Source organism: Salminus brasiliensis, chromosome 9 (genome assembly GCF_030463535.1).
Source record: "Salminus brasiliensis chromosome 9, fSalBra1.hap2, whole genome shotgun sequence".
NCBI lineage: Eukaryota > Metazoa > Chordata > Actinopteri > Characiformes > Bryconidae > Salminus > Salminus brasiliensis.
Window position 1 is genome coordinate 14,310,672 of NC_132886.1, and position 17,133 is coordinate 14,327,804.

At 47.5% G+C, this 17,133-nt stretch overlaps 9 non-coding genes across 9 annotated transcripts; all 9 read right to left on the minus strand.

Moving 5' to 3' along the window:
- Window positions 1-1,252: 1,252 nt before the first annotated feature.
- On the minus strand, window positions 1,253-1,416 carry LOC140563074 (U1 spliceosomal RNA). The gene has a single exon (XR_011980310.1). It is a non-coding gene; the product is annotated as a U1 spliceosomal RNA (small nuclear RNA).
- A 1,661-nt stretch (window positions 1,417-3,077) lies between these two features.
- LOC140563002 (U1 spliceosomal RNA) lies at window positions 3,078-3,241 on the minus strand. The gene has a single exon (XR_011980240.1). It is a non-coding gene; the product is annotated as a U1 spliceosomal RNA (small nuclear RNA).
- A 1,653-nt stretch (window positions 3,242-4,894) lies between these two features.
- On the minus strand, window positions 4,895-5,058 carry LOC140563003 (U1 spliceosomal RNA). The gene has a single exon (XR_011980241.1). It is a non-coding gene; the product is annotated as a U1 spliceosomal RNA (small nuclear RNA).
- A 1,651-nt stretch (window positions 5,059-6,709) lies between these two features.
- LOC140563104 (U1 spliceosomal RNA) lies at window positions 6,710-6,873 on the minus strand. Its single transcript, XR_011980339.1, has one exon. It is a non-coding gene; the product is annotated as a U1 spliceosomal RNA (small nuclear RNA).
- Window positions 6,874-8,520: 1,647 nt separating this feature from the next.
- LOC140563004 (U1 spliceosomal RNA) lies at window positions 8,521-8,684 on the minus strand. Its single transcript, XR_011980242.1, has one exon. It is a non-coding gene; the product is annotated as a U1 spliceosomal RNA (small nuclear RNA).
- A 1,649-nt stretch (window positions 8,685-10,333) lies between these two features.
- Window positions 10,334-10,497, minus strand: LOC140563050 (U1 spliceosomal RNA). Its single transcript, XR_011980288.1, has one exon. It is a non-coding gene; the product is annotated as a U1 spliceosomal RNA (small nuclear RNA).
- A 1,657-nt stretch (window positions 10,498-12,154) lies between these two features.
- Window positions 12,155-12,318, minus strand: LOC140563005 (U1 spliceosomal RNA). The gene has a single exon (XR_011980243.1). It is a non-coding gene; the product is annotated as a U1 spliceosomal RNA (small nuclear RNA).
- Window positions 12,319-13,975: 1,657 nt separating this feature from the next.
- On the minus strand, window positions 13,976-14,139 carry LOC140563105 (U1 spliceosomal RNA). Its single transcript, XR_011980340.1, has one exon. It is a non-coding gene; the product is annotated as a U1 spliceosomal RNA (small nuclear RNA).
- Window positions 14,140-15,794: 1,655 nt separating this feature from the next.
- On the minus strand, window positions 15,795-15,958 carry LOC140563006 (U1 spliceosomal RNA). Its single transcript, XR_011980244.1, has one exon. It is a non-coding gene; the product is annotated as a U1 spliceosomal RNA (small nuclear RNA).
- Between the last annotated feature and the right edge of the window lie 1,175 nt (window positions 15,959-17,133).

Sequence of the window (17,133 nt, forward strand, 5' to 3'; positions counted from 1 at the left end):
TCACAGTAGGGGTGGACAATAGGACAATATCTTATCCATATCATGATCAACTCAACTATTGCATCTTTCATTACAAACAGTGCGTACTTACAGTCCCGTGCAAAACTTTAGGCAACCCTGGTCAAACGGTCTGTTAGCAAACATTTTTAGCAAGAGACAGTGTAGGATTTTTGTTCTGCACAACATTAGAGTGGAAAGAGGAAAGGAGCACCACGCAACAAAGATGGGCTCCCCAAGAGATTTCAGCTCTCGGATAACTTTTCTCAAGATCTCAGGCCTTAATTAGTTTCTTGGGGCTGTGGCTTGTTCACAGTCTTCGTCAGGAAAGCCCAGCTGACGCAAATGTCAAAGCTTTCTAAAAAGGGATTTCTCAAAGCTTAGCACTGCCGGCCAGCAGCCAGAGGCTCCTCTAATCAGCTACCTAGCACTACGAAAAGTTCAACAACCGCCCACCTCAAAGCAGGAGAAGGCTATAGGAAAAGCGTTTTAAGGTAGCCGCTTCCTCAGCACGTAACGTTGTTGAGAAATGGCAGTCAAAAGGAAGGGCCGAGGCCAAAGGCCAACTTGAGGTCCCTCTTGGAGTAAAGATTTAGCAGGCTCTGGAGTGATGGTGGACTGTTCCACAGTCTAAACAATGAGCCTGATGCATTTTGGAAAGGGCTCCTGTGGGCCGACCAGTCTTGTATCTCCATTCTATGCGTTCCTGTGAAATGTCCCGCTGTCTTGTGTTGCTGCATGGGCTTGAAGAACGACGTCTCGTTTCAATGTCAACAAGTTACAGTGAAGAACGACAATAAAAGCACTTGACCTGACGTAATATTCAGCCTTATTGTGAGAAATGACATCCCAATGTGTCCCAATATTCTTGTCTGAGCAGATGGTGGATATGGCCAGTGCTTCCACAACACTCACTGCTCACATGTCCGTTGTAAGGACAGCGTAATCAGGGCTGCTTGAATGGATTGAGTGTAGCGACTAAAAGAGGGTGTAGAAACGTTTTGTAGGAATTGATGTCTTTTTTGCTTCTTTCTAAAGCTTCAGATCTTTTCCCATTTTGGAAGGTGCCACGTGTGGATCCTGAAGTCAGTTCCGACTTGTCAAGCACGTAAGAAGTAAAGACACGTGAAGAGAGCCACTTGAAGCAGCTGGGTTATGACACCAGCTACCCCCCCGCAGGAGTCACAGCACGCAAAAGCAATTTGACATCCCAAGGACTGTTTTGTAAGAGCAATCTATCGTTAGACGAAAAAATCAGGGGAGAGCGCGAACGCAGTCCCCCACTACCAGAAATTATGCAGTCGAGATTCCCACATTTGGGGAATTCGCAGGGGTCAGCACAACCGGAGTGCAATGGTTGAGCCTCACCCTGAGTGAACCACCTTCTTGATCATGGTATCTCCCCTGCCAGGTAAGTATGAGTTCTTCACACACTGGGGAGTGGGACCACCACTGGCTGTCCTCTTCACTGAGACGGTAAAGACTACATGCGTTACACCACCCAGACACTGAAATAAAACACTGCAACAAAGACCCTACATACACACACACACACACACAAACAAAGACATCACCAACAAATGCATTGGTGTGCTGCCTCACAAAACGCTTTACTTTGCCATGTTTCCGAAAACCACAACACTTCCCATGATGCACTGCTTCTGAGTGCGTACAATGCTGCTCACCAGAGGGGGCTGCTCCACCAATTCTCTCCCTCCTACAAGGCCCAGGACAGGGGCTCAGTCCTGAACAACTCCCACAAGCAACAGTTATCATTAGCTAATTCAACAAACATCCTCATGCCCTGCTTCAGGTGGGTCACAGTAGGGGTGGACAATAGGACAATATCTTATCCATATCATGATCAACTCAACTATTGCATCTTTCATTACAAACAGTGCGTACTTACAGTCCCGTGCAAAACTTTAGGCAACCCTGGTCAAACGGTCTGTTAGCAAACATTTTTAGCAAGAGACAGTGTAGGATTTTTGTTCTGCACAACATTAGAGTGGAAAGAGGAAAGGAGCACCACGCAACAAAGATGGGCTCCCCAAGAGATTTCAGCTCTCGGATAACTTTTCTCAAGATCTCAGGCCTTAATTAGTTTCTTGGGGCTGTGGCTTGTTCACAGTCTTCGTCAGGAAAGCCCAGCTGACGCAAATGTCAACAAATGTCAAAGCTTTCTAAAAAGGGATTTCTCAAAGCTTAGCACTGCCGGCCAGCAGCCAGAGGCTCCTCTAATCAGCTACCTAGCACTACGAAAAGTTCAACAACCGCCCACCTCAAAGCAGGAGAAGGCTATAGGAAAAGCGTTTTAAGGTAGCCGCTTCCTCAGCACGTAACGTTGTTGAGAAATGGCAGTCAAAAGGAAGGGCCGAGGCCAAAGGCCAACTTGAGGTCCCTCTTGGAGTAAAGATTTAGCAGGCTCTGGAGTGATGGTGGACTGTTCCACAGTCTAAACAATGAGCCTGATGCATTTTGGAAAGGGCTCCTGTGGGCCGACCAGTCTTGTATCTCCATTCTATGCGTTCCTGTGAAATGTCCCGCTGTCTTGTGTTGCTGCATGGGCTTGAAGAACGACGTCTCGTTTCAATGTCAACAAGTTACAGTGAAGAACGACAATAAAAGCACTTGACCTGACGTGATATTCAGCCTTATTGTGAGAAATGACATCCCAATGTGTCCCAATATTCTTGTCTGAGCAGATGGTGGATATGGCCAGTGCTTCCACAACACTCACTGCTCACATGTCCGTTGTAAGGACAGCGTAATCAGGGCTGCTTGAATGGATTGAGTGTAGCGACTAAAAGAGGGTGTAGAAACGTTTTGTAGGAATTGATGTCTTTTTTGCTTCTTTCTAAAGCTTCAGATCTTTTCCCATTTTGGAAGGTGCCACGTGTGGATCCTGAAGTCAGTTCCGACTTGTCAAGCACGTAAGAAGTAAAGACACGTGAAGAGAGCCACTTGAAGCAGCTGGGTTATGACACCAGCTACCCCCCCGCAGGAGTCACAGCACGCAAAAGCAATTTGACGTCCCAAGGACTGTTTTGTAAGAGCAATCTATCGTTAGACGAAAAAATCAGGGGAGAGCGCGAACGCAGTCCCCCACTACCAGAAATTATGCAGTCGAGATTCCCACATTTGGGGAATTCGCAGGGGTCAGCACAACCGGAGTGCAATGGTTGAGCCTCACCCTGGGTGAACCACCTTCTTGATCATGGTATCTCCCCTGCCAGGTAAGTATGAGTTCTTCACACACTGGGGAGTGGGACCACCACTGGCTGTCCTCTTCACTGAGACGGTAAAGACTACATGCGTTACACCACCCAGACACTGAAATAAAACACTGCAACAAAGACCCTACATACACACACACACACACACAAACAAAGACATCACCAACAAATGCATTGGTGTGCTGCCTCACAAAACGCTTTACTTTGCCATGTTTCCGAAAACCACAACACTTCCCATGATGCACTGCTTCTGAGTGCGTACAATGCTGCTCACCAGAGGGGGCTGCTCCACCAATTCTCTCCCTCCTACAAGGCCCAGGACAGGGGCTCAGTCCTGAACAACTCCCACAAGCAACAGTTATCATTAGCTAATTCAACAAACATCCTCATGCCCTGCTTCAGGTGGGTCACAGTAGGGGTGGACAATAGGACAATATCTTATCCATATCATGATCAACTCAACTATTGCATCTTTCATTACAAACAGTGCGTACTTACAGTCCCGTGCAAAACTTTAGGCAACCCTGGTCAAACGGTCTGTTAGCAAACATTTTTAGCAAGAGACAGTGTAGGATTTTTGTTCTGCACAACATTAGAGTGGAAAGAGGAAAGGAGCACCACGCAACAAAGATGGGCTCCCCAAGAGATTTCAGCTCTCGGATAACTTTTCTCAAGATCTCAGGCCTTAATTAGTTTCTTGGGGCTGTGGCTTGTTCACAGTCTTCGTCAGGAAAGCCCAGCTGACGCAAATGTCAAAGCTTTCTAAAAAGGGATTTCTCAAAGCTTAGCACTGCCGGCCAGCAGCCAGAGGCTCCTCTAATCAGCTACCTAGCACTACGAAAAAGTTCAACAACCGCCCACCTCAAAGCAGGAGAAGGCTATAGGAAAAGCGTTTTAAGGTAGCCGCTTCCTCAGCACGTAACGTTGTTGAGAAATGGCAGTCAAAAGGAAGGGCCGAGGCCAAAGGCCAACTTGAGGTCCCTCTTGGAGTAAAGATTTAGCAGGCTCTGGAGTGATGGTGGACTGTTCCACAGTCTAAACAATGAGCCTGATGCATTTTGGAAAGGGCTCCTGTGGGCCGACCAGTCTTGTATCTCCATTCTATGCGTTCCTGTGAAATGTCCCGCTGTCTTGTGTTGCTGCATGGGCTTGAAGAACGACGTCTCGTTTCAATGTCAACAAGTTACAGTGAAGAACGACAATAAAAGCACTTGACCTGACGTAATATTCAGCCTTATTGTGAGAAATGACATCCCAATGTGTCCCAATATTCTTGTCTGAGCAGATGGTGGATATGGCCAGTGCTTCCACAACACTCACTGCTCACATGTCCGTTGTAAGGACAGCGTAATCAGGGCTGCTTGAATGGATTGAGTGTAGCGACTAAAAGAGGGTGTAGAAACGTTTTGTAGGAATTGATGTCTTTTTTGCTTCTTTCTAAAGCTTCAGATCTTTTCCCATTTTGGAAGGTGCCACGTGTGGATCCTGAAGTCAGTTCCGACTTGTCAAGCACGTAAGAAGTAAAGACACGTGAAGAGAGCCACTTGAAGCAGCTGGGTTATGACACCAGCTACCCCCCCCGCAGGAGTCACAGCACGCAAAAGCAATTTGACGTCCCAAGGACTGTTTTGTAAGAGCAATCTATCGTTAGACGAAAAAATCAGGGGAGAGCGCGAACGCAGTCCCCCACTACCAGAAATTATGCAGTCGAGATTCCCACATTTGGGGAATTCGCAGGGGTCAGCACAACCGGAGTGCAATGGTTGAGCCTCACCCTGGGTGAACCACCTTCTTGATCATGGTATCTCCCCTGCCAGGTAAGTATGAGTTCTTCACACACTGGGGAGTGGGACCACCACTGGCTGTCCTCTTCACTGAGACGGTAAAGACTACATGCGTTACACCACCCAGACACTGAAATAAAACACTGCAACAAAGACCCTACATACACACACACACACACACAAACAAAGACATCACCAACAAATGCATTGGTGTGCTGCCTCACAAAACGCTTTACTTTGCCATGTTTCCGAAAACCACAACACTTCCCATGATGCACTGCTTCTGAGTGCGTACAATGCTGCTCACCAGAGGGGGCTGCTCCACCAATTCTCTCCCTCCTACAAGGCCCAGGACAGGGGCTCAGTCCTGAACAACTCCCACAAGCAACAGTTATCATTAGCTAATTCAACAAACATCCTCATGCCCTGCTTCAGGTGGGTCACAGTAGGGGTGGACAATAGGACAATATCTTATCCATATCATGATCAACTCAACTATTGCATCTTTCATTACAAACAGTGCGTACTTACAGTCCCGTGCAAAACTTTAGGCAACCCTGGTCAAACGGTCTGTTAGCAAACATTTTTAGCAAGAGACAGTGTAGGATTTTTGTTCTGCACAACATTAGAGTGGAAAGAGGAAAGGAGCACCACGCAACAAAGATGGGCTCCCCAAGAGATTTCAGCTCTCGGATAACTTTTCTCAAGATCTCAGGCCTTAATTAGTTTCTTGGGGCTGTGGCTTGTTCACAGTCTTCGTCAGGAAAGCCCAGCTGACGCAAATGTCAAAGCTTTCTAAAAAGGGATTTCTCAAAGCTTAGCACTGCCGGCCAGCAGCCAGAGGCTCCTCTAATCAGCTACCTAGCACTACGAAAAGTTCAACAACCGCCCACCTCAAAGCAGGAGAAGGCTATAGGAAAAGCGTTTTAAGGTAGCCGCGTCCTCAGCACGTAACGTTGTTGAGAAATGGCAGTCAAAAGGAAGGGCCGAGGCCAAAGGCCAACTTGAGGTCCCTCTTGGAGTAAAGATTTAGCAGGCTCTGGAGTGATGGTGGACTGTTCCACAGTCTAAACAATGAGCCTGATGCATTTTGGAAAGGGCTCCTGTGGGCCGACCAGTCTTGTATCTCCATTCTATGCGTTCCTGTGAAATGTCCCGCTGTCTTGTGTTGCTGCATGGGCTTGAAGAACGACGTCTCGTTTCAATGTCAACAAGTTACAGTGAAGAACGACAATAAAAGCACTTGACCTGACGTAATATTCAGCCTTATTGTGAGAAATGACATCCCAATGTGTCCCAATATTCTTGTCTGAGCAGATGGTGGATATGGCCAGTGCTTCCACAACACTCACTGCTCACATGTCCGTTGTAAGGACAGCGTAATCAGGGCTGCTTGAATGGATTGAGTGTAGCGACTAAAAGAGGGTGTAGAAACGTTTTGTAGGAATTGATGTCTTTTTTGCTTCTTTCTAAAGCTTCAGATCTTTTCCCATTTTGGAAGGTGCCACGTGTGGATCCTGAAGTCAGTTCCGACTTGTCAAGCACGTAAGAAGTAAAGACACGTGAAGAGAGCCACTTGAAGCAGCTGGGTTATGACACCAGCTACCCCCCCGCAGGAGTCACAGCACGCAAAAGCAATTTGACGTCCCAAGGACTGTTTTGTAAGAGCAATCTATCGTTAGACGAAAAAATCAGGGGAGAGCGCGAACGCAGTCCCCCACTACCAGAAATTATGCAGTTGAGATTCCCACATTTGGGGAATTCGCAGGGGTCAGCACAACCGGAGTGCAATGGTTGAGCCTCACCCTGGGTGAACCACCTTCTTGATCATGGTATCTCCCCTGCCAGGTAAGTATGAGTTCTTCACACACTGGGGAGTGGGACCACCACTGGCTGTCCTCTTCACTGAGACGGTAAAGACTACATGCGTTACACCACCCAGACACTGAAATAAAACACTGCAACAAAGACCCTACATACACACACACACACAAACAAAGACATCACCAACAAATGCATTGGTGTGCTGCCTCACAAAACGCTTTACTTTGCCATGTTTCCGAAAACCACAACACTTCCCATGATGCACTGCTTCTGAGTGCGTACAATGCTGCTCACCAGAGGGGGCTGCTCCACCAATTCTCTCCCTCCTACAAGGCCCAGGACAGGGGCTCAGTCCTGAACAACTCCCACAAGCAACAGTTATCATTAGCTAATTCAACAAACATCCTCATGCCCTGCTTCAGGTGGGTCACAGTAGGGGTGGACAATAGGACAATATCTTATCCATATCATGATCAACTCAACTATTGCATCTTTCATTACAAACAGTGCGTACTTACAGTCCCGTGCAAAACTTTAGGCAACCCTGGTCAAACGGTCTGTTAGCAAACATTTTTAGCAAGAGACAGTGTAGGATTTTTGTTCTGCACAACATTAGAGTGGAAAGAGGAAAGGAGCACCACGCAACAAAGATGGGCTCCCCAAGAGATTTCAGCTCTCGGATAACTTTTCTCAAGATCTCAGGCCTTAATTAGTTTCTTGGGGCTGTGGCTTGTTCACAGTCTTCGTCAGGAAAGCCCAGCTGACGCAAATGTCAAAGCTTTCTAAAAAGGGATTTCTCAAAGCTTAGCACTGCCGGCCAGCAGCCAGAGGCTCCTCTAATCAGCTACCTAGCACTACGAAAAGTTCAACAACCGCCCACCTCAAAGCAGGAGAAGGCTATAGGAAAAGCGTTTTAAGGTAGCCGCTTCCTCAGCACGTAACGTTGTTGAGAAATGGCAGTCAAAAGGAAGGGCCGAGGCCAAAGGCCAACTTGAGGTCCCTCTTGGAGTAAAGATTTAGCAGGCTCTGGAGTGATGGTGGACTGTTCCACAGTCTAAACAATGAGCCTGATGCATTTTGGAAAGGGCTCCTGTGGGCCGACCAGTCTTGTATCTCCATTCTATGCGTTCCTGTGAAATGTCCCGCTGTCTTGTGTTGCTGCATGGGCTTGAAGAACGACGTCTCGTTTCAATGTCAACAAGTTACAGTGAAGAACGACAATAAAAGCACTTGACCTGACGTAATATTCAGCCTTATTGTGAGAAATGACATCCCAATGTGTCCCAATATTCTTGTCTGAGCAGATGGTGGATATGGCCAGTGCTTCCACAACACTCACTGCTCACATGTCCGTTGTAAGGACAGCGTAATCAGGGCTGCTTGAATGGATTGAGTGTAGCGACTAAAAGAGGGTGTAGAAACGTTTTGTAGGAATTGATGTCTTTTTTGCTTCTTTCTAAAGCTTCAGATCTTTTCCCATTTTGGAAGGTGCCACGTGTGGATCCTGAAGTCAGTTCCGACTTGTCAAGCACGTACGAAGTAAAGACACGTGAAGAGAGCCGCTTGAAGCAGCTGGGTTATGACACCAGCTACCCCCCCGCAGGAGTCACAGCACGCAAAAGCAATTTGACGTCCCAAGGACTGTTTTGTAAGAGCAATCTATCGTTAGACGAGAAAATCAGGGGAGAGCGCGAACGCAGTCCCCCACTACCAGAAATTATGCAGTCGAGATTCCCACATTTGGGGAATTCGCAGGGGTCAGCACAACCGGAGTGCAATGGTTGAGCCTCACCCTGGGTGAACCACCTTCTTGATCATGGTATCTCCCCTGCCAGGTAAGTATGAGTTCTTCACACACTGGGGAGTGGGACCACCACTGGCTGTCCTCTTCACTGAGACGGTAAAGACTACATGCGTTACACCACCCAGACACTGAAATAAAACACTGCAACAAAGACCCTACATACACACACACACACACAAACAAAGACATCACCAACAAATGCATTGGTGTGCTGCCTCACAAAACGCTTTACTTTGCCATGTTTCCGAAAACCACAACACTTCCCATGATGCACTGCTTCTGAGTGCGTACAATGCTGCTCACCAGAGGGGGCTGCTCCACCAATTCTCTCCCTCCTACAAGGCCCAGGACAGGGGCTCAGTCCTGAACAACTCCCACAAGCAACAGTTATCATTAGCTAATTCAACAAACATCCTCATGCCCTGCTTCAGGTGGGTCACAGTAGGGGTGGACAATAGGACAATATCTTATCCATATCATGATCAACTCAACTATTGCATCTTTCATTACAAACAGTGCGTACTTACAGTCCCGTGCAAAACTTTAGGCAACCCTGGTCAAACGGTCTGTTAGCAAACATTTTTAGCAAGAGACAGTGTAGGATTTTTGTTCTGCACAACATTAGAGTGGAAAGAGGAAAGGAGCACCACGCAACAAAGATGGGCTCCCCAAGAGATTTCAGCTCTCGGATAACTTTTCTCAAGATCTCAGGCCTTAATTAGTTTCTTGGGGCTGTGGCTTGTTCACAGTCTTCGTCAGGAAAGCCCAGCTGACGCAAATGTCAAAGCTTTCTAAAAAGGGATTTCTCAAAGCTTAGCACTGCCGGCCAGCAGCCAGAGGCTCCTCTAATCAGCTACCTAGCACTACGAAAAGTTCAACAACCGCCCACCTCAAAGCAGGAGAAGGCTATAGGAAAAGCGTTTTAAGGTAGCCGCTTCCTCAGCACGTAACGTTGTTGAGAAATGGCAGTCAAAAGGAAGGGCCGAGGCCAAAGGCCAACTTGAGGTCCCTCTTGGAGTAAAGATTTAGCAGGCTCTGGAGTGATGGTGGACTGTTCCACAGTCTAAACAATGAGCCTGATGCATTTTGGAAAGGGCTCCTGTGGGCCGACCAGTCTTGTATCTCCATTCTATGCGTTCCTGTGAAATGTCCCGCTGTCTTGTGTTGCTGCATGGGCTTGAAGAACGACGTCTCGTTTCAATGTCAACAAGTTACAGTGAAGAACGACAATAAAAGCACTTGACCTGACGTAATATTCAGCCTTATTGTGAGAAATGACATCCCAATGTGTCCCAATATTCTTGTCTGAGCAGATGGTGGATATGGCCAGTGCTTCCACAACACTCACTGCTCACATGTCCGTTGTAAGGACAGCGTAATCAGGGCTGCTTGAATGGATTGAGTGTAGCGACTAAAAGAGGGTGTAGAAACGTTTTGTAGGAATTGATGTCTTTTTTGCTTCTTTCTAAAGCTTCAGATCTTTTCCCATTTTGGAAGGTGCCACGTGTGGATCCTGAAGTCAGTTCCGACTTGTCAAGCACGTACGAAGTAAAGACACGTGAAGAGAGCCGCTTGAAGCAGCTGGGTTATGACACCAGCTACCCCCCCGCAGGAGTCACAGCACGCAAAAGCAATTTGACGTCCCAAGGACTGTTTTGTAAGAGCAATCTATCGCTAGACGAGAAAATCAGGGGAGAGCGCGAACGCAGTCCCCCACTACCAGAAATTATGCAGTCGAGATTCCCACATTTGGGGAATTCGCAGGGGTCAGCACAACCAGAGTGCAATGGTTGAGCCTCACCCTGGGTGAACCACCTTCTTGATCATGGTATCTCCCCTGCCAGGTAAGTATGAGTTCTTCACACACTGGGGAGTGGGACCACCACTGGCTGTCCTCTTCACTGAGACGGTAAAGACTACATGCGTTACACCACCCAGACACTGAAATAAAACACTGCAACAAAGACCCTACATACACACACACACACACACACACACAAACAAAGACATCACCAACAAATGCATTGGTGTGCTGCCTCACAAAACGCTTTACTTTGCCATGTTTCCGAAAACCACAACACTTCCCATGATGCACTGCTTCTGAGTGCGTACAATGCTGCTCACCAGAGGGGGCTGCTCCACCAATTCTCTCCCTCCTACAAGGCCCAGGACAGGGGCTCAGTCCTGAACAACTCCCACAAGCAACAGTTATCATTAGCTAATTCAACAAACATCCTCATGCCCTGCTTCAGGTGGGTCACAGTAGGGGTGGACAATAGGACAATATCTTATCCATATCATGATCAACTCAACTATTGCATCTTTCATTACAAACAGTGCGTACTTACAGTCCCGTGCAAAACTTTAGGCAACCCTGGTCAAACGGTCTGTTAGCAAACATTTTTAGCAAGAGACAGTGTAGGATTTTTGTTCTGCACAACATTAGAGTGGAAAGAGGAAAGGAGCACCACGCAACAAAGATGGGCTCCCCAAGAGATTTCAGCTCTCGGATAACTTTTCTCAAGATCTCAGGCCTTAATTAGTTTCTTGGGGCTGTGGCTTGTTCACAGTCTTCGTCAGGAAAGCCCAGCTGACGCAAATGTCAAAGCTTTCTAAAAAGGGATTTCTCAAAGCTTAGCACTGCCGGCCAGCAGCCAGAGGCTCCTCTAATCAGCTACCTAGCACTACGAAAAGTTCAACAACCGCCCACCTCAAAGCAGGAGAAGGCTATAGGAAAAGCGTTTTAAGGTAGCCGCTTCCTCAGCACGTAACGTTGTTGAGAAATGGCAGTCAAAAGGAAGGGCCGAGGCCAAAGGCCAACTTGAGGTCCCTCTTGGAGTAAAGATTTAGCAGGCTCTGGAGTGATGGTGGACTGTTCCACAGTCTAAACAATGAGCCTGATGCATTTTGGAAAGGGCTCCTGTGGGCCGACCAGTCTTGTATCTCCATTCTATGCGTTCCTGTGAAATGTCCCGCTGTCTTGTGTTGCTGCATGGGCTTGAAGAACGACGTCTCGTTTCAATGTCAACAAGTTACAGTGAAGAACGACAATAAAAGCACTTGACCTGACGTAATATTCAGCCTTATTGTGAGAAATGACATCCCAATGTGTCCCAATATTCTTGTCTGAGCAGATGGTGGATATGGCCAGTGCTTCCACAACACTCACTGCTCACATGTCCGTTGTAAGGACAGCGTAATCAGGGCTGCTTGAATGGATTGAGTGTAGCGACTAAAAGAGGGTGTAGAAACGTTTTGTAGGAATTGATGTCTTTTTTGCTTCTTTCTAAAGCTTCAGATCTTTTCCCATTTTGGAAGGTGCCACGTGTGGATCCTGAAGTCAGTTCCGACTTGTCAAGCACGTACGAAGTAAAGACACGTGAAGAAAGCCGCTTGAAGCAGCTGGGTTATGACACCAGCTACCCCCCCGCAGAAGTCACAGCACGCAAAAGCAATTTGACGTCCCAAGGACTGTTTTGTAAGAGCAATCTATCGTTAGACGAGAAAATCAGGGGAGAGCGCGAACGCAGTCCCCCACTACCAGAAATTATGCAGTCGAGATTCCCACATTTGGGGAATTCGCAGGGGTCAGCACAACCGGAGTGCAATGGTTGAGCCTCACCCTGGGTGAACCACCTTCTTGATCATGGTATCTCCCCTGCCAGGTAAGTATGAGTTCTTCACACACTGGGGAGTGGGACCACCACTGGCTGTCCTCTTCACTGAGACGGTAAAGACTACATGCGTTACACCACCCAGACACTGAAATAAAACACTGCAACAAAGACCCTACATACACACACACACACACAAACACACAAACAAAGACATCACCAACAAATGCATTGGTGTGCTGCCTCACAAAACGCTTTACTTTGCCATGTTTCCGAAAACCACAACACTTCCCATGATGCACTGCTTCTGAGTGCGTACAATGCTGCTCACCAGAGGGGGCTGCTCCACCAATTCTCTCCCTCCTACAAGGCCCAGGACAGGGGCTCAGTCCTGAACAACTCCCACAAGCAACAGTTATCATTAGCTAATTCAACAAACATCCTCATGCCCTGCTTCAGGTGGGTCACAGTAGGGGTGGACAATAGGACAATATCTTATCCATATCATGATCAACTCAACTATTGCATCTTTCATTACAAACAGTGCGTACTTACAGTCCCGTGCAAAACTTTAGGCAACCCTGGTCAAACGGTCTGTTAGCAAACATTTTTAGCAAGAGACAGTGTAGGATTTTTGTTCTGCACAACATTAGAGTGGAAAGAGGAAAGGAGCACCACGCAACAAAGATGGGCTCCCCAAGAGATTTCAGCTCTCGGATAACTTTTCTCAAGATCTCAGGCCTTAATTAGTTTCTTGGGGCTGTGGCTTGTTCACAGTCTTCGTCAGGAAAGCCCAGCTGACGCAAATGTCAAAGCTTTCTAAAAAGGGATTTCTCAAAGCTTAGCACTGCCGGCCAGCAGCCAGAGGCTCCTCTAATCAGCTACCTAGCACTACGAAAAGTTCAACAACCGCCCACCTCAAAGCAGGAGAAGGCTATAGGAAAAGCGTTTTAAGGTAGCCGCTTCCTCAGCACGTAACGTTGTTGAGAAATGGCAGTCAAAAGGAAGGGCCGAGGCCAAAGGCCAACTTGAGGTCCCTCTTGGAGTAAAGATTTAGCAGGCTCTGGAGTGATGGTGGACTGTTCCACAGTCTAAACAATGAGCCTGATGCATTTTGGAAAGGGCTCCTGTGGGCCGACCAGTCTTGTATCTCCATTCTATGCGTTCCTGTGAAATGTCCCGCTGTCTTGTGTTGCTGCATGGGCTTGAAGAACGACGTCTCGTTTCAATGTCAACAAGTTACAGTGAAGAACGACAATAAAAGCACTTGACCTGACGTAATATTCAGCCTTATTGTGAGAAATGACATCCCAATGTGTCCCAATATTCTTGTCTGAGCAGATGGTGGATATGGCCAGTGCTTCCACAACACTCACTGCTCACATGTCCGTTGTAAGGACAGCGTAATCAGGGCTGCTTGAATGGATTGAGTGTAGCGACTAAAAGAGGGTGTAGAAACGTTTTGTAGGAATTGATGTCTTTTTTGCTTCTTTCTAAAGCTTCAGATCTTTTCCCATTTTGGAAGGTGCCACGTGTGGATCCTGAAGTCAGTTCCGACTTGTCAAGCACGTACGAAGTAAAGACACGTGAAGAGAGCCGCTTGAAGCAGCTGGGTTATGACACCAGCTACCCCCCCGCAGGAGTCACAGCACGCAAAAGCAATTTGACGTCCCAAGGACTGTTTTGTAAGAGCAATCTATCGTTAGACGAGAAAATCAGGGGAGAGCGCGAACGCAGTCCCCCACTACCAGAAATTATGCAGTTGAGATTCCCACATTTGGGGAATTCGCAGGGGTCAGCACAACCGGAGTGCAATGGTTGAGCCTCACCCTGGGTGAACCACCTTCTTGATCATGGTATCTCCCCTGCCAGGTAAGTATGAGTTCTTCACACACTGGGGAGTGGGACCACCACTGGCTGTCCTCTTCACTGAGACGGTAAAGACTACATGCGTTACACCACCCAGACACTGAAATAAAACACTGCAACAAAGACCCTACATACACACACACACACACACACACAAACAAAGACATCACCAACAAATGCATTGGTGTGCTGCCTCACAAAACGCTTTACTTTGCCATGTTTCCGAAAACCACAACACTTCCCATGATGCACTGCTTCTGAGTGCGTACAATGCTGCTCACCAGAGGGGGCTGCTCCACCAATTCTCTCCCTCCTACAAGGCCCAGGACAGGGGCTCAGTCCTGAACAACTCCCACAAGCAACAGTTATCATTAGCTAATTCAACAAACATCCTCATGCCCTGCTTCAGGTGGGTCACAGTAGGGGTGGACAATAGGACAATATCTTATCCATATCATGATCAACTCAACTATTGCATCTTTCATTACAAACAGTGCGTACTTACAGTCCCGTGCAAAACTTTAGGCAACCCTGGTCAAACGGTCTGTTAGCAAACATTTTTAGCAAGAGACAGTGTAGGATTTTTGTTCTGCACAACATTAGAGTGGAAAGAGGAAAGGAGCACCACGCAACAAAGATGGGCTCCCCAAGAGATTTCAGCTCTCGGATAACTTTTCTCAAGATCTCAGGCCTTAATTAGTTTCTTGGGGCTGTGGCTTGTTCACAGTCTTCGTCAGGAAAGCCCAGCTGACGCAAATGTCAAAGCTTTCTAAAAAGGGATTTCTCAAAGCTTAGCACTGCCGGCCAGCAGCCAGAGGCTCCTCTAATCAGCTACCTAGCACTACGAAAAGTTCAACAACCGCCCACCTCAAAGCAGGAGAAGGCTATAGGAAAAGCGTTTTAAGGTAGCCGCTTCCTCAGCACGTAACGTTGTTGAGAAATGGCAGTCAAAAGGAAGGGCCGAGGCCAAAGGCCAACTTGAGGTCCCTCTTGGAGTAAAGATTTAGCAGGCTCTGGAGTGATGGTGGACTGTTCCACAGTCTAAACAATGAGCCTGATGCATTTTGGAAAGGGCTCCTGTGGGCCGACCAGTCTTGTATCTCCATTCTATGCGTTCCTGTGAAATGTCCCGCTGTCTTGTGTTGCTGCATGGGCTTGAAGAACGACGTCTCGTTTCAATGTCAACAAGTTACAGTGAAGAACGACAATAAAAGCACTTGACCTGACGTAATATTCAGCCTTATTGTGAGAAATGACATCCCAATGTGTCCCAATATTCTTGTCTGAGCAGATGGTGGATATGGCCAGTGCTTCCACAACACTCACTGCTCACATGTCCGTTGTAAGGACAGCGTAATCAGGGCTGCTTGAATGGATTGAGTGTAGCGACTAAAAGAGGGTGTAGAAACGTTTTGTAGGAATTGATGTCTTTTTTGCTTCTTTCTAAAGCTTCAGATCTTTTCCCATTTTGGAAGGTGCCACGTGTGGATCCTGAAGTCAGTTCCGACTTGTCAAGCACGTACGAAGTAAAGACACGTGAAGAGAGCCGCTTGAAGCAGCTGGGTTATGACACCAGCTACCCCCCCGCAGGAGTCACAGCACGCAAAAGCAATTTGACGTCCCAAGGACTGTTTTGTAAGAGCAATCTATCGCTAGACGAGAAAATCAGGGGAGAGCGCGAACGCAGTCCCCCACTACCAGAAATTATGCAGTCGAGATTCCCACATTTGGGGAATTCGCAGGGGTCAGCACAACCGGAGTGCAATGGTTGAGCCTCACCCTGGGTGAACCACCTTCTTGATCATGGTATCTCCCCTGCCAGGTAAGTATGAGTTCTTCACACACTGGGGAGTGGGACCACCACTGGCTGTCCTCTTCACTGAGACGGTAAAGACTACATGCGTTACACCACCCAGACACTGAAATAAAACACTGCAACAAAGACCCTACATACACACACACACACACACACACACACACAAACAAAGACATCACCAACAAATGCATTGGTGTGCTGCCTCACAAAACGCTTTACTTTGCCATGTTTCCGAAAACCACAACACTTCCCATGATGCACTGCTTCTGAGTGCGTACAATGCTGCTCACCAGAGGGGGCTGCTCCACCAATTCTCTCCCTCCTACAAGGCCCAGGACAGGGGCTCAGTCCTGAACAACTCCCACAAGCAACAGTTATCATTAGCTAATTCAACAAACATCCTCATGCCCTGCTTCAGGTGGGTCACAGTAGGGGTGGACAATAGGACAATATCTTATCCATATCATGATCAACTCAACTATTGCATCTTTCATTACAAACAGTGCGTACTTACAGTCCCGTGCAAAACTTTAGGCAACCCTGGTCAAACGGTCTGTTAGCAAACATTTTTAGCAAGAGACAGTGTAGGATTTTTGTTCTGCACAACATTAGAGTGGAAAGAGGAAAGGAGCACCACGCAACAAAGATGGGCTCCCCAAGAGATTTCAGCTCTCGGATAACTTTTCTCAAGATCTCAGGCCTTAATTAGTTTCTTGGGGCTGTGGCTTGTTCACAGTCTTCGTCAGGAAAGCCCAGCTGACGCAAATGTCAAAGCTTTCTAAAAAGGGATTTCTCAAAGCTTAGCACTGCCGGCCAGCAGCCAGAGGCTCCTCTAATCAGCTACCTAGCACTACGAAAAGTTCAACAACCGCCCACCTCAAAGCAGGAGAAGGCTATAGGAAAAGCGTTTTAAGGTAGCCGCTTCCTCAGCACGTAACGTTGTTGAGAAATGGCAGTCAAAAGGAAGGGCCGAGGCCAAAGGCCAACTTGAGGTCCCTCTTGGAGTAAAGATTTAGCAGGCTCTGGAGTGATGGTGGACTGTTCCACAGTCTAAACAATGAGCCTGATGCATTTTGGAAAGGGCTCCTGTGGGCCGACCAGTCTTGTATCTCCATTCTATGCGTTCCTGTGAAATGTCCCGCTGTCTTGTGTTGCTGCATGGGCTTGAAGAACGACGTCTCGTTTCAAT